The 27,888-nt window shown below is 46.9% G+C and overlaps 1 protein-coding gene and 1 long non-coding RNA gene across 4 annotated transcripts in view; one reads left to right on the top strand and one right to left on the bottom strand.

The window, feature by feature from the left end:
• The window catches only part of DOK4 (docking protein 4), a 59,592-nt gene extending 41,666 nt beyond the window's left edge, over window positions 1–17,926 (bottom strand). For 2 of the 3 annotated variants that reach the window (XM_081017061.1, XM_081017062.1), the window contains exon 1: window positions 17,793–17,925. The gene's annotated coding sequence lies outside the window, so the exon portion shown is untranslated. Of the gene's footprint in view, window positions 1–17,792 lie in introns of all 3 variants that reach the window. The other variant, XM_081017063.1, reaches the window with a different exon arrangement.
• Window positions 17,330–21,665, top strand: LOC308483350. Its single transcript, XR_013989645.1, has 2 exons — window positions 17,330–17,412; window positions 20,493–21,665. It is a non-coding gene; the product is annotated as an uncharacterized lncRNA (long non-coding RNA).
• Window positions 21,666–27,888: the final 6,223 nt, after the last annotated feature.

The raw sequence follows: 27,888 nt of genomic DNA, 5'->3' as shown, positions 1-27,888 counted from the left end.
AAACTTACTGGGAGGTGGGCCTTGTTTTTACATTTCTGGAATAACAATGTAAATGACAATATTTTCTCTTTAATTTATTCATTGTACTATGGAGGGGTTTTTTGTTTTTTGCTTGTTTTATTTTGCTATGTTGATCCAAATATCATTTCCTTTCCTTATATTTACTCTCCATTTTTAAAAATATATTGTTATAATTAACAAAACCAACCAAATAATAACAACAACAAGGCAGTACCACTCCTTCCATATGGGAAGAACTTATTGCCTAACCCTAACCCCTCACCCTCACCCCCCTACAACTCACCAGGCTAGGTCTGTTTCAAAGGGTTTAGGCTTAGAGGGAGGATGGAACAAAAGGGACAAGAACACCACTCTGCTCTTCCAGTTCTAGGCAGTCATAACCATAAAGCGTGCTTCTTGTGGGAAGGGAGCTCTTAATGCATGGAAGTGTTTTGCAACGTCCAGACAACATTGTTGGCATCAAAATGCCAGCCTGTATCCCCCACCTGCTTAATCCAGACAAATCCTTTCTGGGGGGAAACAAACAAACACCTGTTGCAAAATTGCCCGCTTGCAACATCTCAGTCTCCTTTGCAAGTCCAAGCCCAATCTGGAAGTACCCAAATATTCTTAGCCATCTCAGGCCATTAAGAGGGAACACAGTAGTGTCAGGCCCTCCTGCCAGCCACATGGGGGTTCCTGTTGCGAGGGCAGGGATGGTGGTTTCCATGCCAGCGCCACCCTATTCCCTCTCCACCCTTGTTGACAGCATTCTTTTCCATCTCGGAGGACCCAGGTCCCTAATGTGGAATAGATGAGGGCAAACTCAGCAACAAGTAAAAATAAAATAAAATAGTCCAGTCCTGCTCCCTGGCAGCCTCGTCCCCCTGCCTCTACACCCCCTTCCACTGTCTGCTTAAAAGCTGAAGAGGAGTAAAAAATGCACTTGTTAAAAGGATCCCTCTTGGGGAGTAAATGTAAACCTTAGGATGGAGTTTCTGATGGGAAGAGCTGTCAACAGTGGAACAGATGACCTTGGAAAGTGGCAGACTGTCCTTCCTTGGAGTTTTTTAAACAGAGGTTGGATGACCATCTGTCAGTGATTCCTGCATTACAGGGGGTTGGACTGGATTACCTTTGGGGGTCCTTTCCAACTTGATGATTCCATGAATTGACTTATCCACTCCTCCCTCCATACAAAGAATGGGAAGAAAATTGTTTGGTGGTAAAACCTGCCTGATTCCCTATCTTAGTTTAAAAAACGAACACAGCAATATGTTCTCTTGCACACACAACAAACAAACACCCTCCTCTTATTTAAAAAGGCCTCCCTGCAACCTGGTGGGAACTGTAGTCCAAAACGTAGGGAAAGGCACTAGGCTGCAGAAGGCCAGTTTACAAAGAGGGGGTCCAGCTAGCACAGTTGTCTTGTGATAAAAATTGATCGCCACACATAGCCACAGATATAGGAAATGCCCAGAGACCCACACAGCCTAAAATCCCTGCTAAAAATGGAGAGTGATTAGTGGTCAAGCTTCTCCATGAAAGGAGTCATTCAGATCTCTCCTAGAGAAAGCCTAGTCTGAAGTGGAAGTTAGGAGTGGAAACCCAAACCAGTCTAGAGCAGATATGCCAGTGTGGATGGTGGCGGCCTTATTTATCACACTTATATGCCACACCTCCTCCAAGGCTGGCATACACAGCTCTCCCTCGCCCCCATCTACCCCATTTTATCCCCCAGAACAACCTTACAAGGTACATTAGACTGGGCTGGTCCACCCAGGATATTTTGATGCCTGAGACAAAAGATAAAATGGTATCCAGATGCATTTCGAATACAGAAACTTCAAACTTACTTCAAACTTGTGGTGACAGGACATGATCCGAGAGTAGCCAGCTAGCTTAGGGGGTGTGAGGTGAGGTAGGCATAGCTTTGGCCTCCAACTGAGGGCATGGCTGTGGTCCATATATATGGGGAAAGTCACTGCTGCTTTGCCTCCCACCATTATTTATTCGTTGCATTTATATCCTCTCTTTTTCTCCAAGGGGCTCAAAGGTATTTGAACCCGGGTCTCCAATGTCAGCCAGGCACTCTAATCACTGCACCATACAGGCCCCTGAGGTGTCTGCCTCACTCTGTGTAATGGTTGGTACAGCCTTGAGGTTAGGAGAGAGTAACTGGCTCAAGGTCTGTTTCATCCCAGTGTGAGGAACTGAACTCAGGTCTTCCCTGTCTTAGACCACAACCACACCAGACATTTAAAGCGCTACAATACAGTCATGGCTTCCCCCAAAGAATTTTGGGAGAGGTGATTTATTAAGGATGCTGAGAGTTGTGAGGAGATTCCCCTCCCCCTCCCAGGGCTACAATTCCCAAAGTTCTTTTTAAGAGGGATTGGTTGTTAAACCACTTCTTAAAAGAAGAAAAGGAAATTAAAGCATTTCCACACTTCCCTGAAGGTGATTCTCACTAACCACTGGCAACCAAATGAGGGGCTCCTTATAAACGGGCAATAACTCTTTATAGAAAGAAAACAAACAGGACAGATTAATTTAACAAAAGAAGAGGAGGAGAAGCATTAGAGGGAGTTTGTCTGGTGTCAAGAGTGAAGTTGCAGGCACCGCAGGTGTCCCTGACAGTCACACAGCAAGATTGCACACCTATTTGACAAGAGCACCCAGAACATTAGCAGAGGGGAGGATGGGAGTTTGCTCTTGGCTCTGATTTGTTAGCAAAATTCTCTGCCAATGGAGTGGGGTGGAGAAATGGAAGGGAAGAATTTCGTTATAGCCCTGCAACTAGACAAGGTTGATGTAGGCTCCTAGCTCCTTATTTGCTGCCCCTCGTTCAAAACTCAAAAGGTGCAAATACAGCCTGACTTATAATGAGAATCAGTGTGGTGTAGAGGTTAGACAGATTAGGATCTGGGAAACCAGGGATTAAATCCCCACTTGGCCATGGAGCTCCCTGGGTGACCCTGGGCCAGTCGCTGCCTCTCGTTTTAGATGATATTTATTGAGGTTTCAATAAAAGATTAAACATAAAACATAAAAAAAGAAATACACAATTCAAAAATACACAATACATCATCCAAAAGAAAAAAAAAGGAACAAAAAAAAAACCAAAAGACAAAAAAGAAAATAGAACAATTAAAAACAATATCATCTTTTCATCTCCATTTTTAAGTTTACTTATTTTCTGGACCTCCTCGTACCTCCCTCTTTTGTATTCCAGTTCAAATTGTTTGTCCAGCAATTTCTTTCCCTCTTTTTTAATCCCAATCTTTACTCTTAATATAATATAACATTAAAATTTTACCTTTTAAAAACCAAATTTCCATTTCCTTAAACTTTTTTAATCCTAATCCTTAATCTTAATCTATCCATAACTTTAAATCCTGTACAGCTGGAAGCCACTTATTTTCAATCCAACATCACTCTTAACATTCTTTAATTTTGCAATGTTTCAGCAGATAGTCTTTGAATTTCTTCCAGTCTTCCTCCACCGACTCTTCTCCCTGGTCACGGATTCTGCCAGTCATTTCCGCCAGTTCCATATAGTCCATCAGTTTCATCTGCCATTCCTCCAGTGTGGGAAGCTCTTGTGTCTTCCAATACTTTGCAATAAGTATTCTTGCTGCTGTTGTTGCATACATAAAGAAAGTTCTATCCTTTTTTATCACCATTTGGCCGACTATGCCCAGGAGAAAGGCCTCTGGTTTCTTGGGGAAGGTATATTTGAATACCTTTTTTAATTCATTATATATCATTTCCCAGAAAGCCTTAATCTTTGGGCATGTCCACCAAAGGTGAAAAAATGTACCTTCAGTTTCTTTACATTTCCAACATTTATTATCGGGCAAATGATAGATTTTTGCAAGCTTGACTGGAGTTATGTACCACCTGTATATCATTTTCATAATATTCTCTGCCTCTCAGCCTCTCAGTCGCTGCCTCTCAGCCTCACCTTCCTCACAAGGTTGTTGTGGGGATTGAATAGGAGGGGGAGAACCATGTACACCACCTTGAGCTCCTTGGCAAGAAAGGTGGGCTATAAATGCAATAGATGATAGATAGATAGATAGATAGATAGATAGATAGTTTGCCAGCCCAAAATATGTTTGGACCCAAATCATAGGTCAAGAGACCACTTCCATCAGTTCCTGCAAGAACACCCCAAACCCTAATTGTGCAGGTGTGGGTGTGGCTCTCTGGTGCAGAGCAACATCCTGCTCCTTAATTCCAACCGTGTACATAGGAGCTGGAACCCAGCAGGTACTACACAGAAGCAGCTGGGTGTCTACACCAAAGGTGCAGTAGCAGCACAGAGATGGCAGGGTGTGAGAAATGCGGAGCAGGGACAGCGTGATCGTGGAGGTACAGGCAAGGTGAAAAGGGAAGAGATGGCAGAGAGGAGCAAGAAGGTCCCAATGCCCACTTCTCTGAAAGCATCCTGAGCCCTGCATGCCAGCAAACCACAGCTTTAGCCATAACCAAAAGCTCTGAGAAATCAGATGAAAACCACAGCGGACTTTTAGGACTCTGTGGCAGAACTTCTTAAGATCTTATGCTGGAACCTAAGAGCAAAAGATTTCCTCAGCTCTGTCCGGGCTGAACTCTAAAGAAATCTGAAACCAAGATGACTCCTATGTTAGTTGTGGCTGGTGCCTAGAACTTAATTTTTCCCAGCATCCAGGTTGTTCTCTTTTAAAAGTGGCAATCAATTTGGGTAGCTATGGGGTGGGACCCAGGTGTCAGTATCTTCAGCTCACAGGCAGAGGTACCTGGCCTCCCCCGAGGCAATTGAGCGAGATACTGTGTGTTTACCGTCCGTCTGCGACCCCGGCAGGCTAGGTAAACAAACCCGGCGATTCTTCTCATTAGTCGTGAGAAGAACACACCCTCTGCTTCTTTCTGCTTCTCTCCCTCCCTGCATTCTCCCAGGGAGGAGAAATGAGACAGACAGGAGTCCTTTCTACATGTTTTATTCCTGTCACTCAACAGTACACAGAAATGTGACTGCACCCTTCAGACTCCATCAGAAGAGTCTCACACTCCTCCCCTGTACTTCCAGCACAGGTCAGATGACACACTGAGCTAACATCCGGTGCTCAGTACAGAGAATAGGCTCCACCTTTTCTCCAACAGTACATCTGCGCTGTTTTGCATTCCAGCCATCTGGAGCTGGCTTTTGCCTTGGTGCTTTTTCCTGACACCAGGGAGATAGATAAAATGTGGGGGGCTCTTGTCAAGCGGAAAGGGATGCTCTTCCATCACTCTCAGCCAGTTTTTCCCTAAACCAGTGCCATTCCAGATTTTTCAGACTACAACTCCCATCAGCCCTGCCAGTGCAAAGGCTACTCCAGCTCTCTTTCCAGTCAATCCCCACTGACTGGAATCCCCCAGGCTCCCGTGAAATGGTTCATATTTGTGCAATGACTTTTCCTGCCTGGTTTCTGCAAGTATGCACACAGCAATGTTAATGTCATAATGTGTTTTCTCCTTCCAGCGTTTGTCTGGGTGGTCTCGTGAGCTGGATCCTAGACTCATTAAATCACGCTTAGCAGAACCATATGCAGAGAAAGTGGAGTGCAAGCGCTTGTCAGAATCAGCCCTTCACCAATTCACTGATCCACCATAATGGCCACCAGGTTACCTGAAAGACTGCCTGTCACTGTACAGTATACCTGTAAGATCACTTGGATCATGTGGGGAAACTTTACTCATTAGAGAGCCAGTGTGGTGTAGTGGTTAAAGTGTCAGACTAGGACCTGGGAGAGACATGGGTTCAAATCTCCACTTGGCCACTAAGTGGGTGTGATCTTGGGACCAGTTACCGTACTGTCTCACAGCCTAACCTACCTCACAGGGTTGTTGTGGGATTAAATGAGGAGGGGGGGGGAACCATGTATGCCACCTTAAGCCCTTTGGGATATAAATGCAATCAATTGATAAAATAAAATATTCATAGCACAACATCCTACAAATTATCACAGGGCAATGCCTCAAAAAGAGGCATTTTCTGACACTGGCCTCCCCCAAACCAACTTGCACTGATCCAAAAGTGAGCAGGAAAGCAATGAGGTCAGAGCTCCAGATTTCATTGTTCGGCTCCAGAGAGGAGGAACGCTGGAAAGGCATCTCTTGCAAGAGCCACCGGCAGCCGTCCAAAACAGCAGTGTCTAGTAGTGAGCAGCCAGGGCCCCACACAGCGTTCGGGAAACTAAGGACACTTGTGGTTGGAAACTCGCCCTCTAAAGAAAAAAAAACGGGATTTGCCTTGCCAGATGGAATGCCTGCAGAGAGCCAAATCACCAGGCCCAGAAACGAAAAGTCGTCCGGGCGTTGGAGGGGCTGTGGGGGTGGTGTGAGGAGCCTTATTCAGTCAGAACACCCCTAGCTGGAAGATTCAGGACAGAGAAAAGGAAGGCCTTTGTCACACGCACATACACAAACACACACACACAATGGAATCTGCTACGGCCAACTTTGACAGCTGTAAAGAGGGATTAGACAATTTCAGAGAGCATAAGACTATATCAGTGACTGGACAGAGTTGTGATGGATGTGTGCTACGTTCCCTGTCGGAGGCAGTATGTCCTGTTACTGGGAATCACAAGAAGAGCACTGTTGCGCTCAGGTCCTGCTTGTGGGCTTCCCAGTGGGAGTTGTTGAGATTGTTATTATTTATTCATTTATTACCCTCCGCCCATCAACCTCAGATCCCAGGGCAGGTTACAGCATTAAAAACCAATCTAAACAACTTACTAATCTAAACTACCATAAAAACAAGGTGGGTCCTAAAAACATACACCTCAAGTGTCAAAAGGTGCATCTGTAAAGAGGCGCATCTTCAGCATTCTCTGGAAGCTGTACAATGAAGGCACCAGATGCACCTCTGTGGGGAGTTCTTCCATTTTAGGGACCACCACAGAGAAGGCCCTCTCCCCTGGACCACTGCCCCCCTTCAAGCCTCCCAGGGCAGAGGAACTACCAAGAGCACCCCATCTGCCAATCTCAGCCCCTCAGAGGGCCTGTAGGGAAGGAGGTGGTCTTTCAGTTATTTGGGGCCTGAGTCCTTTAGGACTTTAAACACCAACCATGTTGGGCCACTGTGAGAACAAGATGCTGGAGCGGCTGGGACTTCAGCCTGAGCCAACAGCCAGGATCTTCTTCTTTTCCGTTTATATCTCATGTTTGTCCTGAAATCACTCCTACGGGGCCACAGGCAAGACACCCCCCCTTCGTCAGTCAGAAGCAGGATACTAATAAGACTAAACTGTCTTACAGGGTTGTTGGGATTCACAGACACAGGATACAGGAAGCCCTTTGAACTCTCCAAGCAAACAGAAACTGAGCAGAAAAAGCAAACCCTTGCTTGAGCATCTGGATTTTGGAGGGGATGTTTGCTGTGATCTTTCACAGGCAACTCTTCAGGAGTTACTAGAGGAGGCGGCCCCATAGACTCCTGCTTTGGGGGCATTGTAGGGAATTAAAAAGGCAGGGGCTAACAAAGTGATGTGCCTGCTTTGGAGAACCCCAAGGCATCTGCCCGCGCTGGTGGGCCCTCCTGTGGTTCTGGAGTAATGGCAGCCACCCAAGGGTGCTGCATGAGAATGAAAGCCCCGAGACAAAGGCTTGAACATGAATATCAAGTGCAGCAACTAGAAAGAGGTAGAAAGGCAGACTCCCAGTAGTTCGACCAAGCACAGCCAATCCAGAGGGCTGAAACTACCTGCCAATCACAGGGGATGATGTTTGCCTTTTAATAGCAAACTTCAGGGCTGAGTGCAGACAGAACTGTAGCCAAAATAGGGCCACTGAGAACCAAGAGGGAGGTATCAACATGTTCTGGGGATGCCCCAAGATTTGCATGCATTAAATAAAATTTAAAATAACCCTTCAGGAAACAAACCTAAAGAGGCCATAAAACAGGCCAGTGAAGATACAGTATGCTCAGAGGAAACAGATCGCTGAGTGCCAGCTAGGGATGGGGAACTGAAAGCTGGGTGGGTGGGGGGATAATGTAATGGAGCATCTTGGAGAAGGGCACAGCTGGCTGGCTGGCAGAAGACTGAAAACACTGAAGAAGGTTGGACTAGATGGCTCTTGAGGTCCCTCACAACTCCACAATTCTATGAATCTATAAGAACTCAAGTCTCTCCCGAGTAGATCACTAGATCAAATCCCAGCCTCAGAAGCACAAAGCTTCCCCTCGCAAATCCCAGAGACTCCAGCCAAGGGCTCCCTTGGAGAAAGCTGCTGCCTCACAGTTCCAGCAGATGACCTTGAATTGATGCATTCTGAGAACAAACTCAGGCTCCCTCCATCCCGCTGCTTCACCCTCCCCACGCTGCTCTGATCTTCTCTGAACCACAGTCTCTTTAGGAGTCAGAGAGCAATTCCACACACCCTGCCTGAAAACAATCACCTCTCCGCCCCCTTGTGTGATTTTCTATGCCGCCTCCATCAACACACCAAAGGCGTCAGCCCAGCTGGAGCCTCTTTTTGTACAATGAGTTGCAGAGTCTCCAAGTTAAATAATTCATGCGGCGATAATCGTACAAAAACTAACAGATTCACTCCAAAGCCAAACACTCCTCTCTTTGCCTGCAGACTCCAGGACAAAATACACAGACACAATACACACACACACAAATATCAGGCCTCCCTCTAAGCCTGCATCCAGAGATGTCTGTCCTAGGCTGACCTCAGGGTCATGGCTGGGATTCTCGGGTCTCCCTTAAAACTACATCCCCCGCAAGGGGTTGGTCTGGTGCAAAAATCCAGCTTTGGAACACGTTTTTTGTACAGTTCTGTAATCTGATGCTATGTCGGAAACAGTGCAAAATTAATCAGGAAGGTCTCTTGAAAGGAACAGGAGTTATACAAAGTGTCAGGTGTACCTTCTAAGGGTCACCTTCTCCTCAGGCTAGACCAAGATTTATTTATACAATCTATATCTATATATTATATGCTCTGCTTCTCCAGCCGAAGGAACCATTGTGCTCCCACTTCCATGTGTTATCATATGCTGAACAGGCATAACAATGGTCTATTAAATAAATAATCTGGAATACCATTTTCTTTTTTATTTCAGGACTTTATATTAACTTCACACTATCGTGCTCCATGTTAGCTAAAACTACCTGCTCCCCGATTCTTAGGCTGCTTTGCTTATATATAAATTAGAAACTCAGGTCACATACAAGCGCATGTAAGACATAAGCCCTGTCGGATCAGACACATGGCTGGCAGTCATGTAATAGTAAACCAAGCTATGGTTTACAGGGGCAGCCCGAGACGTTTGCCGATAGACAACCACCTCACCACACCTCATGGGTAGACTAGCCCTAATGGTTTAGCATGAATGTGCTGAGCATGAAAGTTCTTGAGGAGGCGACTGCAGCTGCTTTGCTCCTGCCCCTTAGTGCTTCCGCTGCACTAAGGTGAGCTAAACCCATGGTTTGGCTTAGCATGCCCTCTGAACTCGGCTCGTGGTTTGTCTGCCTACAGTCAAAAATGTTGAGCTGTAACCAAGGTTTGTTCTTGAGTTTACACCTCATGGTGTTTGTCTGGAGGAAACAAACCATGAGCCTGGGTTCAAGTGACACACTACACCAAACCATAGCTTAGCTCTTAGCAGCAGCAGGGCTGGGGGAGGAGCACAGTGGTTGCAATCTCTTTTCCGTGGACCCTCATTTTCATGCATTTGGAAACCACCTCCAAAATGTCCTCCTGGCCTAGCATCCTGCTACTAGCGTCCAATCAGTTCTCTGTGTAATCCCTCCTGCTGTTTACCTGCACACCACACAAACACACCCTGCGCAGCAGTCTTTGATCCTTGAGGTCATCATCACTAGTAGCTACTGATGGCCCCATCCTCCAAATATGTCCATTCAGGTGGGTCACCAGCTGAAGCTGATGGAAGGCACTCAGCACCACTAAGACCACTTAAGCCTCAAGTGACAGCAAAGAATCCAGGAGTTTCCCCAAGCTCTGTATCCGCTCCTTCAGAGGAAGTGTAGCCCCATCAAAAGCAGGCAACCTCCCAGCCATCCGGTCTAGGGAACCACCCACTAACAGTGTCTCAGTCTTATCTGGATTGAGATTCAGTTTATTGGCTCTTATCCAGTCCATTACTGAGGCAAGAAAACAAACCCCAAAACTCTGGGTGACCCCACTCAGTGGTTTCTTGTAGATGTTAAACAGCATGGGGGATAAAAAAAGAACCCTGAGGAACCACCCCTCTGGCTCAGCCAGTTGTTCCCTCCCTGCTAGTGTTTACCAGCCAAGAGGAGTCAAGAGCGCAAGCATTAATCTCAACAACCATCACTTACGTTTGTGGCCATAACCCACGTGATTAAAAAAGGTACCCAGAAGTTGAGGCAGCATCTCTCTTGTTCCAAGAAAGGTGCCTAGATGAGGCCGGAGCACCAGGAAATTTGATGCTCTGGGACAACACCCAGTACAATATACCTCTACAAATGGACAGGTTTATAAACAACAAACTCAAAAACAACAAAACAATTTCATGGTGGTGTATAATAAAATCATGAGAGCATCATAAAATTATAAAACCACAATAGACAGAACAAAAGGACCAACAGTGAATCAAATTAATTCTTTGAAAATGCTTGGCAAAATGTTTTCAGCAGTCAAGGAAATATCACAATTGTAGGTGCCCGCCTGATTTCAACCGGGACCATGGTTCAGAGTAGTGGTGCCGCTAGGCTAACAATGTTACACTCATACCTCTTGTTACGTTCGGTTCAGGTTACGTCTTTTCAGGTTGCGTCCTGCGGCGACCTGGAAAGGGTTACTTCCGGGTTTCAGACGCTCAAAATGACGTCACACGCATGCGCAGAAGCGGCGAATCGTGACCTGCACATGCACAGACATGGGTTGCGTTCTGCTCATGTTGCGAACGGGGCTCTGGAACGGATCCTGTTCGCAACCAGAAGTACCACTGTCGTTTGTGTAAATTAAATATATATTTTGCCCGCAACTGTTCTATCAGCTCTTAACATAAGAACACAAAAAGAGGCTGCTGGATTAGGCCAGAGGCCCATCTAGTTGAGCATCCTGGTCTCACACTGGTGACCCAGAGGCCTGCAGGAAACCAGCAAGCAGGACTGAACACAAATGCACAATTCCTTCCTGCAGTTTCTAGCAACTAGTACTCAGAAGCTGCTTCCAGTTGTGGAGACAGAGCATAGCCATCATAGCTAGTAGCCAATGACAGCCGTCTCCTCCATGAATTTGTCAACCCTCTTTTAAAGCCACTACAGTTGGTGGCCATCACCCCCTCCTGTGTGAGGGAGTACCATAGTTTAACTATGTGCTCTTGATGCCCAGCAACCAACCCATCCCTTCAAACACTGCCCAGGTGGTCCCCCACAGGCCCTTCTCAAACCCAACAAGCAGAGGCTACAGCTACAACACTGCCTATCCTGGGAAAGATCCCCGTCCGAAGGGCTCTTTCCCCCTTGCGTGCCATCGCACGATGGTCTCACAGCCAGTTGGCAAAAACATATCCCAGGGAGAATGCTCTGAGGGCACATGAAGCACTTCTCCAGCCAAAGATAAGCAGGATTGGCTCTGCATATGCTCTGCTCTGGCTCTGGCTCAGGCAAGCGGCTTCCCTTGGAGAAAGGGGAGAGTGTCACAGCCACAAATAACTATGCCATAGTTATTGGAGCCTTGAAATTAGGTACGTCTGTTTTCCAAGACACTCACATTATTACAAAAAAAAACCAAAACCCACCCAAAAACAAAGCACTGGGCATTTGTACATCTTTCCCTGAAACAGGGGCACACTGAATGCCCCCTACCAATGATAAAGCTAGTTTTGCACCACTCAGAAATTTGGTACAAAACTAGTCCAAGGCATTGTAATTATGAGGATGTACCTACATGACACATAAATGCATGTGTAACAAAAGCCTGATAGCTGGTGATTTGGGGTGGAAGATATTGGGGGGCATTGCTTAAACCTATTATAATTATTATTAATTACTTGCCCTCCACTCTAAGCTCCCCAGGGCGGGTTACAACAATTAAAACACAATGTTATTCACATTACTTTGATTTTAAAGTCTGAACCAAAAAGGTTAGAAATCGCAAGATTTATCACTCTGCCCTTTGGACCAACATGTCTAGAGGGTGGCTTACATGTTTAACTGCAATAAAATGCAGATGAGCCGGGGTGGGGGTGGGTAAAAACCAGCCCCAAATATTCTGCTAGGAGCAGGAGGGTGTGATGCCTTTGACTTCACCTGAGCTTCCTCTTCACCTGTAGCTAAAAGCAGCCACAGGCCTCTTTGTTTGTGTGTACACACACATTCTTACATTGTTTTCAGAACAAGCACTCTCGCAGAGACGCCCTGCGGGGTTAACAAATAACTCTGTAAGACAAAGCAAAGAAGGAGGAGGTTATCTTATCTGCTCCCCACCAGCAGCCCTGCTATCTCTGCCGGAGGGCAGCACATTCCTCTTCCTTACTCCCCTGCGATGTTATCTTTGGGATAGTAAAAGCCAGCAGATCTCCTGTTCCCTTTCCCAGAGCAGCTCTGTCAATCTTATCTGAGCTACCACCGCACACCCACTTCGTTGTCTCCCAGATGCAAAGCCCCAGCCTGCCATGCCAGAGGGATCTTATCGGTGTTTTGGGGGTGAAAAATAGACAGCCGTAGGACTCCGGAAGGCCCCCCCCACACCAGACTCCATCTCTCCAGAACGATCCTTAGATAGAATGAACAGCTCCCAAAGTGGAAAGGAATTTAATCTATGTCCTTCTAGGGCTTGCTTTGAAACAAGGATCTTTTTCCGTGTCTCTCTCTCTCTCTCTCTCTCTCTCTCTCTCTCTCTCTCTCTCACACACACACACACACACACACACCCGCCCCCAAACACACTGTAGATGGAAAGAATCAAGACTGAAGGAAACACAGAAGCCTGCAATTTTGATAGCAGCCCTTTAAGGACAATCGCATTTCCCCCCTCTTCTAGACACATGGATTCTGAAAAATCGGCAAATATACTCAATTTCTATAAGTCGTGCAAGTCAAAGAATTCAGCTTTTCGTTAACACAGATTCTGGGGTGCCCTGGGGCAATATGGGTGCCCATTGGCTTATTTTTCGGCTGATATGGGATGCTTCACAGATCCACTGTTTGTTCTAAAAACCAATATACACTGACTTTCCATTATTTGTCTTCAAGGTGCCTTAAAATATACTTATTTAGTTACATTTATATCCGGCCTTTCTTCCATCAGGGAACCCAAGGCATTCCCAGGCACTGACCAGAACCAGACCTGCTTAAGTTCAGCAAGGCAGTCGCCTCCTGTTGGTACACCATGGTACCAACAACAAGGCAAAAAAGATTTAACACACAATTAAAGCCACTAAAATCAAACAAACGCAAAACAGAGAACAATAAAACATTGGCCTGATCCAGAGCAAAATGCAAGGCAGCAGGAGCCACTGATTTCCTGGCTTGCTTTGCAGAGGACACAACAATTAGTGACAATTAACATGTCTATAGCACAAGTCTAATCAATTTCATCTGCCAAGCCTTTCCCCAAGGAACCTTCCTCAGGAAAGGAAGTTCAGTGAAGCAGCCGGGGATCCCCAAGCAGAACTTTCAGCATTTTCTCAAACCTACAGCTCTTGCCAATCTTGGGGAAGCAAGACTGGTGGTGGTGGTAAGACGTAACATTGAATAGCGGTTCTTAAAACTTAAAACTGGCAGGCCAGCCTTCTCCAACTTCATGCCCTCCTGATGTTTTGAACTGCAGCACCCAACAAGCCCAGCCAGCAGGGCCAACAGAGTCAGGAAGAAACCTAAGAAGAGCCTGTTGGATCAGGCTAATGGCCCATCAGGTCCAGCATCCTGCTCTCACAGTGGCCAACCAGATGGCTCAACTAGAAGCCCACAAGCAGGATTTGAGCACAAGAGCCCTCCCCACCCCCTGTCACTGTGGTTTGCAGCATTGCTGCTTCTGATTGTGAAGGCAGAGCATATCCATCATGGCTAAGGTAAAGGTAAAGGAACCCCTGACCTTAAGGTCCAGTCGCGGACGACTCTGGGATTGCGCGCTCATCTCGCTTTACTAGCCGATGGAGCTGATGTTTGCCTGCAGAGTTTTTCCGGGTCATGTGGCCACCATGACTAAGCCACTTCTGGCGAACTAGAGCAGCGCACAGAAACGCCATTTACCTTCCCGCCGGAGCGGTACCTATTTATCTACTTGCACTTTGATGTGCTTTCAATCTGCTAGGTTGGCAGAAACAGGGACCAAACAACGGGAGCTCACCCCGTTGTGGGATTCGAACCGCCGACCTTCTGATCAGCAAGCCCTAGGCTCAGTGGTTTAGACCACAGCGCCACCCGCGTCCATCATGGCTAGTAGCCATCAATAGCCCTCTTCTCCATGAACCTTTCCAATCCTCCTTTAAAGCCATCCAAGTTAGTGGCCATCACTACCTCCTGCGGGAGTGAGCTCGATAGTTTAACTATGCATTGCATGAAGAAAGACTGCCTTTTATTGGTCCTGAATCTTCTTCCAACATAGGAGTTGCCCTCCAAAGCATGTGAAGAGCCCCAGGGGGGTAAATGTTGTCAGGGATTCTTTAGTTGCGGTTCCTGCTTTGAAGAGGGTTGGACTAGATGTGTCCCTTCCGACTCTACAATTCTATGATTCAGCGATTCTAACTTTTACTCAGAGTAGACAACCCAACATGAATAGACCTATGTTAGTCATCTCCATTAATTGCAGTGCGTCTATTCTGAGTATGACTAACTCTGGATACAACCCAATAAATAAAATTGATTTAAGCAAAAGCAGAACTTCCAGTTCTCACTACTCAGAGGGCCTACTACTGTACTATTGTTTTCAGATTATAGTTTAATTTTCTGGAAGCAGTTCAAGAAAATTCCCAGGGACCAGTGCTTTTGCATATACAATACAGTGGTACCTCGGGTTATATACACTTCAGGTTACATACGCTTCAGATTACAGACTCTGCTAACCCAGAAATAGTACCTCGGGTTAAGAACTTTGCTTCAGGATGAGAACAGAAATTGTGCGGCAGTGGCACGGCAGCAGCGGGAGGCCCCATTAGCTAAAGTGGTACCTCAGGTTAAGAACAGTTTCAGGTTAAGAACGGACCTCCGGAACAAATTAAGTTCTTAACCCGAGGTACCACTGTAGGAGACACCATCCACTATATGCTATAATGTAAGCTGTATACACCACCCTGGCAAAAATATTTAGAGATCTTTTTAGTGGTGGTTGCTACCCACAGTGATAGTGATAAGATTAAATATCTGTTGTCCGCTTCTGACAGGTAATGTCTAATACATCTAAATTTGCAGTGAAAGCTGCTCAGACAAAGGCCATGTAGCCTCCTTTGAGATATAAGACCCCCTCAAAAAAAGTATGCTTTATTTATTGTATAGGTCAAGTTTTTATCTTTATGTATGATTCTTATGTATCATTTATGTTCCTGTGTTTCTGTTTGGCTACAGCCTGTATTTGCTTACCTTACTGATAAATCTGAATGTGACTGCAACATACTGAAAAAATAAAGGACACCTATACAGTAGGAGTGTTCATTGAGCAATCGGTGCTCCTCATGCAAGCAAGATTTTTGCATGATGTCGTTGGCATTAAAATGTCAGTCCATATTTCTTTCTCTCTTTCATTCACAATTACCATTTTCAGGAAAAAAGCAGCACCTTTTTTTTAAGGCTGCCAATGTCCCGTTTCCAAATTAAGCCCCCATCTAGAAACACTCAAAGCAAAGCAAAATCCTACCACTCCTGTTTTCTCCCTCACTGCCAACAAATAAGCCAAATGTGCTCTGCTGTGTTAGGCTGCAGGGACACGACCAATGAGCCTGCCTGTGTCATGAGATATTCTGCTGAAGCTCTTCTCCAATCGCCTTTCTTATTAGAAGTGTCCTTTGCTTTTCCAACCTGCCTGCCACCTATATTATTATATTTTAAGTACCAAGTTAGTACCATCTTCTCAGACATTTTAATATGTGTAATGGCTTTGTCTGTTGTATATTTTAACTGTAGTCTCACATTACATTGCTCATGCTATGGTTTTATTGCATATTTTATTGTGTTGCTCACCGCCCTGGAATCTATTGGACAAAGGGCAATATAAAAATATTTTAAATAAATAATGAGAAGTTGCAGCAGCACTGATCTGCCTTGTCTACTGCCCATACTAAGCCTCTGGGCAAATGGATACTTGGCTGTTCATCTGCCCACCTTGAAAACATATTTATTCCATACTGAAAAGAAAACACTATGTTGTTCAGCATTATTTCCTAACTCCTGTTCATTTATTGTTACTTGATCCCTTTGGGGATCTACGTTGTGTCCCTAGTTCAGCAAAGTGGCCTATTTCACCCCTCTGCAACAAGGAAAGACGGTACAGTGGTACCTCGGGTTAAGTACTTAATTCGTTCCGGAGGTCTGTTCTTAACCTGAAACTGTTCTTAACCTGAAGCACCACTTTAGCTAATGGGGCCTCCTGCTGCTGCCGTGCCGTCGGAGCAAGATTTCTGTTCTCATCCTGAAGCAAAGTTCTTAACCTGAAGCACTATTTCTGGGTTAGTGGAGTCTGTAACCTGAAGCGTATGTAACCCGAGGTACCACTGTATGTACCTCTGTAGACCTGTAAAATCACTTAGATCACCTGGGGAAAGTTCACTCATAGAACCGCACCCTACAAATTATCACACCAATGGCTCAAAAACAGCCTTTAATGCCATTGCCCCTTCCCACTTCCATACATTACTCTTGGTGTTGTGATTATGGTTATTACCTGCCCTGCATCGTAAGGTCCCAGGGCAGGTTACAACACAATTTCAAAAACAGTTTAAAACAACAATCACAAAAATAAAGTGGCTCCTAACAATACATATTTCAAGTGTCAAAACTCTACACCTCAAATGTCTTCAGACAGCTTGTAAAAAGACATTTTTGCCCAGCCTTCTCCAAACCCATAAGCTAATCCTGAATTCTTATTTCCCCCAGCTGTTTTTTTATCATACTTTATTGTTTTTAAAAAAGAGCTGTATATTGTTTTTATATTGCATTCTGTACACCACTTACAAGGTTTCATAAAAAAAAATCAAGCAGTTTAGAAATGCTTTCAAATAAATGAAATAAGAAACAAACAATGCTACTAAAGTTGCCAGGATACCCATTTCACAAATGATAGGACTCGGAAAGTGACATTGTCTACGCGGGGGGCGGGGGCGGGAACCATGCTGGGTATTCATGGCATTGCCTGGCCCACCTCACAGGGCTGTTCTGAAGCTAGACTGTCGCTCTGATCTCCTTGGAGGAATCAAGGGTTACAGAAGATAGAAAAACAAGGCATGGAGAGGTGGGGTGCATGTTATGTTTTGCGGCTGGGGGTGACCAGTTTTTTATAGTCCTGTCAAAACACACACAGAGCGCACGGCACGGAGGATTTCTGAGAATTACGCGCATCCATGCGCGCGGTTTCCAGGAAGAGGGGCTCTCCTGCCAGCCCTTCGGGGATCACCGATCCCTCCGATCGCTTGCAGCTGAGCTAGAAGGTCCCGGATCCGGGCTGCGAGGGCGGGATGCACCCTCAAGAAAACAGCACCCCACCTTTCCGTGAAGACTCCGAGGAGCATCCTTTGGAGAGGGGGCAAGACGGCGACGGGGAGGAGACCCCGGGCCCCCTCCTCACCTTTCCTTGCGGGGAAAAAGGCTGGCCAGCCGCAGCTCCGCGCTTACCTGCGCCCCTGCTCCGGGAGTGCGTCCCCGCAGTGGTGCGCCCTGGCGTCGGAGCGCGCAGTCGGGGCGCCTCTCCTCCTCCCGCGCTGCGTGGCAAGCCCGGCCTGGCTCAGGGGCGCGGGCAGCGGCCGAGCCCGGCGCCAGCGCGTGCGCTCGCTGCTGCTTCGCCGCCTGCAGCCGCCGCCGCCTCGCCCGGCTCCGCAGCTCGCCTCTAATCTGTCCCAGACACGTCGAGACTCAGCCCCGGAGGAGAAGGGAGGGCCCCTCGCCTGGCCTCGCCGCGCCTCCTGTGCTCTCCAAAGCCTGCGCCAAAGGAGAGGGAAGGAGGAAGGGGGGGGCGCTTGCCCTGGGCACCCACAGCGGGGAAGGGGGTGCCCAGCCGAGCTCGGGCAGGATTCTCTGAACAGGGAGCAGTCCGGGGACATCAGGGAGGGGGCTGGCAGGGGCATCGCGGGAAGGGCCTCTTGCACCATCCCACGAGGCTTTGCAACGCTGCACGGGCTGCGCAGCTTGCAGAAATTGGCCCAGGGTCCGGTCATTTTAGGCCCTGAATCTCCTGGCCTTATTAACCACACACAGAGAGATACCGGCTTTGAGACGACCACGGGGAGGACTTCATTGGCAAAGCCCCCGCTAAACGTTCTTCTGCTTCGTCTCCACACCCACCTTCCAACTGTTGTGCCGTGTGCTACAACCGCTCTCGCCTTGCTGGTATGTTAAGGCAAAATAATAATAATTTTAAAAATCGGTTTGGCAATCAAGATATGGGAGGGGTAAGCTCTGATCATGTGCAGCTTCACATTTTAAACTCAGTGAAATCACAGTTGGGAGAGTTGGCGTTGAATTTGCTTCTACCTCCATGTAAGCACATGCATTTGGGAATCAGCACTGTTTTGCTTCATGCATACATTTGTTTATGGACCCCTTCCTTTGAAGCATCTGAAAGCGATTTCACAATAAAAAATAAGGACAATACAAGCACCCACAAGGCAACATACCATATTTTGAAGAGCAATAAAGAGGACACTATGATGGCTATTCAAAGCAAATAAATGCAATTTGTCTCAACGTTACCCTGAAAAAGAGGATGTGTCCTGGAAAAAGAGGACACATCGAAACCCTACCTGCTTATCAGTAAGGACATACCTGCTTGGCCTCCGTCTCTCCACTAGAAAACTTATCTTGAAAAGAAAGTGGAAGAGGATGCTGTGTCAGCACCAGCCCCTTTAGACCTCCAGTTTGCATATGCTGGTCCAGGGTTGGTTAAATACCTGGATATTTTATCTGCTTTAAGATATTTTGCTTAATCAGGTATTTGAGCTGTGGAGTTATTTCGTTTGTTAATCCCCTCCCCACACACCTTGATTCACCAGGGTGGGGAGACACATCAAAATCTAGCAGGCTGTGGCCCCGACCTGTCACAATCTGTCAAGACACTCTGCTCTCTCTAGTCAAAACCTCTCCTAAACCAGCTACTTCGTTTATTAAGTATAAATAAGCTAAGGGCAGCATACATGGTTTTGTCTCCACCCATTCTATCCTCACAACAACCCTGCAGAGTAGGTTAGACTGAGAGATATTAAGTGGCCTGAGGTCACCCAGTGAGCTTCATGTCCATGACCAGTTTTGAATCAGTTTTCTAACACAAGTATAGAGGATCTTCTGTTCCAGAGTCCAAACGAAGCTATCCAGGCTTCTATGACTATTAGATTCCCCTGACCATTAGGTTCAGTTGCAGACGACTCTGGGGTTGCGGCGCTCATCTCGCTTTATTGGCCGAGGGAGCCAGCGTACAGCTTCTGGGTCATGTGGCCAGCATGACTAAGCCACTTCTGGCGCATGGAAACGCCGTTTACCTTCCCGCTGGAGTGGTACCTATTTATCTACTTGCACTTTGACGTGCTTTCAAACTGCTAGGTTGGCAGGAGCAGGGACCGAGCAACAGGAGCTCACCCCATCTCGGGGATTCGAACCGCCGACCTTCTGATCGGCAAGCCCTAGGCTCTGTGGTTTAGACCACAGCGCTACCCACGTCCCTATTCCCAGACTAGACACCCAGTAACTTGTCCTGCTTGGTGTCCTTTCGAAGTGCTTTTGCATGGCTGGGCTGTGTCCTTGAGCTGTGATAATGCATCTTGATGGATGATAAAATCATGCTGAATGAGTGTGTATTAACCCTCTGGGTTTTGCGTGTCCAATGTGTACCCAGCTGTACACAGATAAAAGTCATACAGAATAATGTGTGCAGTGCAATAAATAAATAAATATCGCCCCACCCACTTTTAACTCAAGCCCCACCTACCACTGACATGCAGCTTCCAGAAGTTTGCCCATGAAGGAATATGTGCTCTCAACCACTACGCCATGCTGGTGAAATCACAAGTTGCCAAGAACTTGCTTTCCCCACCGCCTTTAATTAGGGCTGCCAGACCCAGGGCCTGAGGCTACTCCTGTACCTTTAATAGAGGTTTGGGGTTTTGTTTGTTTGTTTGATGTTTAGTAGCCAAACAGTAGAGAATCCATTTTAAAAATGGAGTCTGGTTGACCTCTGTTGTAGTATATGGAATTGTTTCTGGAATGGTTTTGGGACGGCTGACTGAAATTTGACTCCTCTACCATTTCACGCCGACCAGACGTTCTCTCCTTCAATCCCTCTTTTTAATTGTTACTCTTTATTCTGCTTTCTCTTTGATATCGCAGCATCCTGCGGTTTCTTGTACAGCTTTAATTACGTCATTTCTGGAACATGGAAAAGTGGATGGCTGCAAATATATAAGAAGGGGAGGATCTGCCGAGATTATCATTTGTTGGTATCTTGACTGTGCATTGCAAACCCACTATGTCTTGAGCACTAAAAAATTTAAAATAAGTTTAATTTTATAATATCGCCAGTTTCTTGTGGTATCTTCTGTGGCCACTGATAAGGAAGCCTTAACTTTGTAAAACTCTTCTATGCAGGCCTTAACAGCAGAAGAGCTCTCTCAGGGACAGAAACTTGGGAAGCCTGTTTTGTTTTTGGTTTTTTTGGTGACCCCTCCCCTTCCCCAGGCTCCCTACTAAGCATGGAGATGCTTCCTGAAACATTTATTTCTGGCAACATCCTGTAAGGAACCAAAAGGAAAAGCACCAACAGCTTGTGACATCCTGGAAAACCTTTTCAATAGGAAGCAGAGGAAGGAGGACCTCACACACAGCTTCGTCTTGAAGGCTTTCACAAGGGATTTTTGGTGGTGTTTATGAAGAAGAAGAAGAAGAAGAAGAAGAAGAAGAAGAAGAAGAAGAAGAAGAAGTAGTTCTGTGTCCTGGCCAGCAACCATACCCTAAGGCAGCGTGAGGCAAATCCACCATTTTGGAAATCATGCAACTGTTTACTCTGGGCTTCTCCGAAAGACCTGTTTATTGAGGATTTTTCCAGATTGGTTTATGGGCTGGCTGTACAACTGGTCTAAACCACTGACCCCCTTGGGCTTGCCTATCAGAAGGTCGGCGGTTTGAATCCCAGTGACGGGGTGAGCTCCCGTAGCTCTGTCCCAGCTCCTGTAAACCTAGCAGTTCGAAAGCATGCCAGTGCAAGTACCGCTTGAACGTGTTAAGAATAGGTACCGCTGTGACAGGAAGGTAGATGTGGTTTAGTCATGCTGGCCACATGACCCAGAAAGCTGCCTGTGGACAAACGGCAGCTTCCTGGGCCTGAAAAGGGAGATGAGTGCCGCAACCCCAAAGTCGCCTTGGAGTGGACTTAACCGTCCAGGGGTCCTTTACCTTTTTTTTTGTTTACCTTTACAACATGTAGCATTCATTTGCTTTCAGGATCTTTATATGTCTTCCCTTTAAACATGAAATAATCTTTATTACATTGTCATGCTGGCTGGGCCTGATGGGAGTTGTATTCATTTATTTGTTGCATTTCTCCTTTCCTCCAAGGAACTCAAGGTGGCGTGCTTGGTTCTACCCAATTTATCCTCACCACTGCCCTGCAAGGCAGCTTAGGTTGAGAGACTGTGACTGGCCCAAGTGCCACCCAGAGAGCTCCATGCCTCAGCAGGGATTTGAACCCTCCTCTCCCAGGTTTTAGTCAGACCCTCTAACCACTACACCACATGGGTTCTACACAACACCATGCTGGCTATGTAGGCCAAAACCTCTGGGGGGGGGGTCACCATGTTAGGGAATGCTGCTGCAGAGGAAGCAAAGCAAAAGGGGGCATAGGATCAAGGGCAAGGCCTTCAACAGAAACATCAAGCCAGGCTCCATTGGAGGGTTGACTACTTCCCCCAGCTCATTGGGGAGGGGGTGTGTCAGACTCCCAGGCTTGAAAGAGCCTGTCACTTTAATGCAGACAGATGGGGGTGCAGGGAGAAAAGAAACAGGCCTGGCCAGAATGAGTGACAGGCAGACTGGGCTAAGCATTTCTCCCCTTAACCCCTCGCATGCTGTCCAGCATCTAGATTCGGGGGCAGCCCATTGGCAGCTCTGGAATGGACTGCTTTGCCCCAGAGTAAACTTGCAAGTAGGGTGGCTGTTATACTTAATGTCTTCTTTTTTAAAAAGGCAGTTTATCTGTTGAGATACACTCCTGGGGGAGGGGCATAGCCTAGTGGCTACCTGGGAGGTAGGTTAGGTTGAGAGTCAGTGGCTGACTCCCCAAAGTCACCCAGTGAGCTTCATGGCCGAGTGGGGATTCATACCCTCGTCCCCCAGTCTAACACTCTAACCGCTACACCAGACTGGCTTTCATCTTACCCTGGACTTTAACTGAAGTGTAGGCAGCCAGGAAGGCTACAGAGCCCACAGCGCTGGTGGGATGAATTTCAGAATGAAAGAAAGGAATGTTCACAAACACCCCTCTTTGGCAGCACAAAAGCAAGGTGAGTGCCAACAAAAACCCATCAGAATTTCACTAAAATGTTTCCTCTTTGTTAATAACTTTAGATTGCCATTTATTTTCTTATTATCTGTTGGCAAATGGCCAAAAGACAAAAACCACTGTAAGATAATTTTTCAGCACAGCACAGAGAATAGATTCCCCACCCAGAATTATGTGCCCGAGGAATGGGGAAAGGCCGCTATCAAATGGTAGCCTTTGGACATAGTTCGTAGGTGTGGCATCCCCTCTGTATGTTCTCGGAAACTGAGGCCTCTCACACCATCCTGTATGTGATATACAGGAAAATGGAGGAGGAGAGAAGGAAACCCCGCTTGGCATTGAAATGTTGAAAGGCTCAGAGTGGTCTCCATCTAAGTCATAAGGCAGTAGGTCCACTGTAGTCAATGGGCTTAAGTTACTGTTGCTCATTGAGACTGAGTGTGACTGACATTAGATATTGCCCTTAAAGGGAGACAATTGAGTCAAGCATCATATTGGAAAACAGTAATATACACAGAGTGACAAGAGCACTAAAAAGCCATCAGCAAATGCAGTTGTTCAGTTACAACCCCCCCCCCCCAATTACTGATGGTAGATTCTACCATCTCTATTTTCAGATAGAAAAGCCCTCCTCCCCCCGCCCTCCTTTATCTGCCCCATGCCTGGCATCATATGCAACGTTAGGTGTAGGGTGGATGGCTGTGGCTTGACCAAGGCAGCCTCGCCAGCCCAATGGGGAGGCCCACTGGGCCCCATTGGCCCCATGGACCTTGTTTGAAAGCATGGTCACATGCGCAGCAGAAAACTTTACTTAAATTTCAGCTGCCTCCCATTTGCACCTACGATGTAAAGCATCCCAATAAATCAGCCCCAGAAAGTATGGCCAATGGATAGGAATGGTGGCAACTGTAGTTCAGCAACATCTGGAGGGCCAAGGGTTGTCCACACCTGATTTAAAGTGACCATCAGGCTAGCCCCACCCACTAACTTGTTGGCAGTGGGGGGCACACATACTGCATATCTATCTGCTGTTGCCACAGGTGTCTGCTGAGACCTCACTCTCAGTTGCCATGTTTACACTGGCTACCATGTGCAAACAAACATAGCCGTGCCCATGGAAACCTGGAGGTGTAGTCATGTTTATGGGTATTGCCTGTATTTTTTATACTGTGTGTGTGTGTGCATGCGCGCACACACACACGCACGCACACAGGCATAGAGTCATAAGGAACCATACCTGTAATTTTTGCAAAATACTGCAAGGCACAAATGGTTGGCATCTGTTTCGGGAGACAATGGAGGAGTGCGCCTTTGGGGGTGAAGTCAAACTGTTAGAGCGTTATAGCGCCTGTACAGCTGTTGCCGTAGAGACCGATATGGGAAAGACATGTTTTATTATAGGTGGGGCAGGTAAAGACGTCCGGTTATGCTGTTGTAGATGCAGCAGGGCGTTTCTTCTTTCTGCGCTCCTCCCAGTGCTCATTTTGCTTCTGGTCACTGCTGTAGCTACGCCACCTGACTGTCTCCAGGTGCTGTCGTCGTCTGCAAGGGATTCCCATGTGGCAGGATGGATGTTGCCAGTGTTCATGTCATGTTTGCAGGCATCTTTGTAACACAGAGTTGGTCTGCCAGTGGGCCTGGTGCCTGAAGCCAGAACATGAGCCTGAGGTGCAAACTTTACTGAACTCTCTGCTACTCCTGCAATGGAGGTCAAAATGGCTGCTAAGCTCATTGCTTCACTGGTGATTAGACCTCGGATCTCCTCTGTGAAGAAGACCTCCTCCGCTGCTGAGCTATGGCCCTTCCTCATCTGTGGAATCGCTTCCACAGCAAACGGACAAGGAATCTGAGCCCCATCCTTCCCAAGACCAGCTTACCTCATGAAAACTGTCCTCCCAACCTTGCTCTGTGCAGCTGTCTGAGCTGGTGCTTATGATTTGTGGGGACACCTCATCCACTCCGGGCTTGATTTACTTGGCTATAAAATTTATTAATGTTTGCCACAATTTTTTTGTATTATAAAAAAGAACAACAAGCAAGGGTGCTTCCTTTTAGGCAATCAATTAAAAGCCAGAGCAAGCAGAATTATCTCATTGAAATATCAATTTTTAATACTGTTGCATTCCCTGCTTCCTCTCGGCCCTTGGTTCGAGAAGGGCTCTGTGGCTCTCTCTTCCTCTCTGTCACTTTTGCATGGCATAAACATGAGGAGACCTCCTCCTTCCAGGCAAAATGGGTTTGAAATGAGCCTGCCAAGTAAGGATTGCTTTGCTCTCCCTCTGCGGACCCATAAAACCTCCTGCTTTCATCTTGACTATCCTTTCGTCAGGAAGGAACCAGTGGAGGCTGGTCTCGGAGGGCGTATGGATCACTGCCCTGCCAACCTCAGTGTGCCCTCGGCCAGCACCCACCTGCCTATGTTTTTACATACAGCTGGTTCAGGAAGCAACTCTGTCTGTCAGTTTCCTCCTCCTTTGTCTCAATATTGCTCTTGTAGGACTTGCAGGGAGGAGACGGGCAACACATCTAGAATCAGCTGATTGTACCTGTTGTTGTCTGCCTGTCATTGGCTGTGGCGCCACCTACTGTCGATCTCCTTGCCTTCTGCCCTATCAGGCCTGATGGGCACCAGCCACCACTGGAAGGAGCAAGGCTTTTTACCTCATTTCCAAACACTCAACACTTAAGGGTTCAGAAAAGGGCAACCGAAATGATCAGGGGGATGAAGTGACTACCTGATGAGTAAAGGTTTCAGCTTTTGGGACATCTTAGGTTAGAGAAAATGTGAGGAAACACTTACAGTGGTACCTCAGGTTAAGTACTTAATTCATTCTGGAGGTCTGTTCTTAACCTGAAACTGTTCTTAACTTGAAGCACCACTTTAGCTAATGGGGCCTCCCACTGCTGCCGCTGCGCCGCCAGAGCACAATTTCTGTTCTCATCCTGAAGCAAAGTTCTTAACCCGAGGTACTATTTCTGGGTTAGCGGAGTCTGTAACCTGAAGCGTATGTAACCTGAAGCATATGTAACCTGAGGTACCACTGTATTTATCTCTCTCTCTCTTCCTCCCAAAGCCTTTGAACAGAAAGGAACTTAACAGCCTATTTATTTTAGAATTAAGCTCTGAGTCCCGCCGCCACCTTGAGTCTGCAAACGGGTCTCTTTATTTTAGGGGAGCCATGTTGCTTGATTGTGGGATTTAATGAGCATTTATTTGTCCCTAGGCCTCATCACCCCTATTTAAAACTTACTTAGGACTGTCACCACTGCACTATGTGCAATGCCTCCCTGTGGCCCACCCGGTTTGTGTGACTGCAGTTGTTCTGAGATGCATCTGCAATGGCAGCCTGATCTGCCCACCTGCCTGTCACAGGTGTGGTTCTACATTATCAGCTGTTACAGGTGGGGGTGATCAGAAGCAGGTGGGCAAAGGTTTTATATATGACAGTTCAAACATGGCAGGAACAGGAGCTCCCACAAGCTGTAACTCACTGGCAGAGCATGTGCTGTTCATGCAGAACAAAATTAAGCAATGGTTCCTTCCCAGCAGTGTCAAAAATGGAAATCGCAGAATGCACAACACACACATTTCCTACTAAAGAGACACAAAACTTTTGATTCCTGAGCATGCTAAAGGTGTCCAATATTGGAAGCGCTGGGGAAAGCAGCAGTATTTTTCGGATCCCAAGGTTCATCTAGTCCACCCCCCTGCAATGCAGGGTCTGATCAGACAGAATCAACTCCCGCCCTGCCACTATACTATGTGAATCAAACCTTGGATCCTCTTAAGGGGAAAGTAAATATTTCCCTCAGGGCCCATCTGTGCTTTTACAAGGGCCTGATCACCATTAAATCAGGATTTTGGACAGGAGATGCAGGGTCCAGTGTAGATGTCAGCATCCCGTTCCACTCCCTTAAAGTGCCCCTTCTTGGCAAGGCACTATGTTGGGACGGAGCAAACTCCCATGGAGGACTAGCCTTTGAAAGCTTCTGCCGTAATAAATTTGTTCATCTTTTAAGGTGCCGCAAGACTCTGTTATTTTTCCACCCTGTTAGGTTTCCTGCATGATTGGTGGGAGCCTCTGAGCGACTGTGTGTCTCTGTGTGTGGAGGAAGTGAGCTCACGCCAATTACATCACTCGGCAATGATGGAAATATAAACCTCACATTTGCTATAAAACTGTTATCACGGGCCATTATTGCTTAATTTTTAACCATTGTTTTAGGCTCATCTCCAAGAACCATATTAGCCGTAAAGCCAAACGAGCTTCGGTGAGCCTGGTAATTGCAAGCAATGATGTTTTATTCATGGAGCAACTCATGGAAAAGATCCTTTGTGCACACACAGAAGTGCAGGGGGTGGGGGTGGGGGAGAAAGAGGGGATTTGATTTTGTCAGAACATTGATCGAAAGGCTGCCAAATGGAGACCCCTGTTTCCCCCCCCAAAAAAGCAGATCTCAGAACGGCGCTGCTAGGTGATGGCAGAGGGCACCCAAATGCTCTTTCTTCATCAGAGACCTCTCTGTCCAAGGGGTGCAGGAGATGATGTTCGACTGGGAAGAAGAAGATACTTGCTAGATGAAGCAAAATGGGGTGAACGGCTGACCTTCTCCATTCTACAGCTTCTGCTGCCCCAGATGCTTAACTAAATACCACACCTAGAGAGGGATCATAGAATTGTAGCGCTGGAAGGGACCCCAGGTCATCTGGACCAACCCCGTGCAGTGCAGGAATCACAGCTGAAACATCCCTGACAAATGGCCATACAAGCTCTGCTTAAAAACCTCCAGTGAAGGAGAGTCCACCATCTCCCAATGGAGTCCGCTCCACTGTCAAACAGCTCTTATTGTCAGAAAGTTCTTCCTAATGTGTCAAGACGAGAAAGGGCAAGGATTAGGTTGCATGTGCCAATGACCTGAAGTGGTCCCCTCCATTAGGGCAAATTGCTCAGAGTTGCAGAGCAAACTCCAAGGCTGGGGCTTTATGAGGTCTGGTGGTGCCTCATAATTGGTCCTCAAGGTTGGCTGACAGCATTGAGTCAGGCAGAGAGGCTTGTTTGGCAGGCTACAGCAGCCAAATGACGCCATAGAGGGACATAGTCCAGCCTCCTTGTGAAAAAAACATAGTCCTGGGGCTCCATGGAAGTTCTGGGGTCTAGTTGCTGGGAACCCTGCTTTGAGAGATGGCAACACATGCACACACACACACCCTTTTATTCTCCAATATCC

This window comes from Podarcis pityusensis (assembly GCF_964106645.2).
Source record: "Podarcis pityusensis genome assembly, chromosome: 8".
In the NCBI taxonomy this organism is placed as follows: Eukaryota; Metazoa; Chordata; class Lepidosauria; order Squamata; family Lacertidae; genus Podarcis; species Podarcis pityusensis.
Note: the sequence above shows the minus strand (reverse complement) of the source record. Positions and strands in the feature narration are given on the sequence as shown.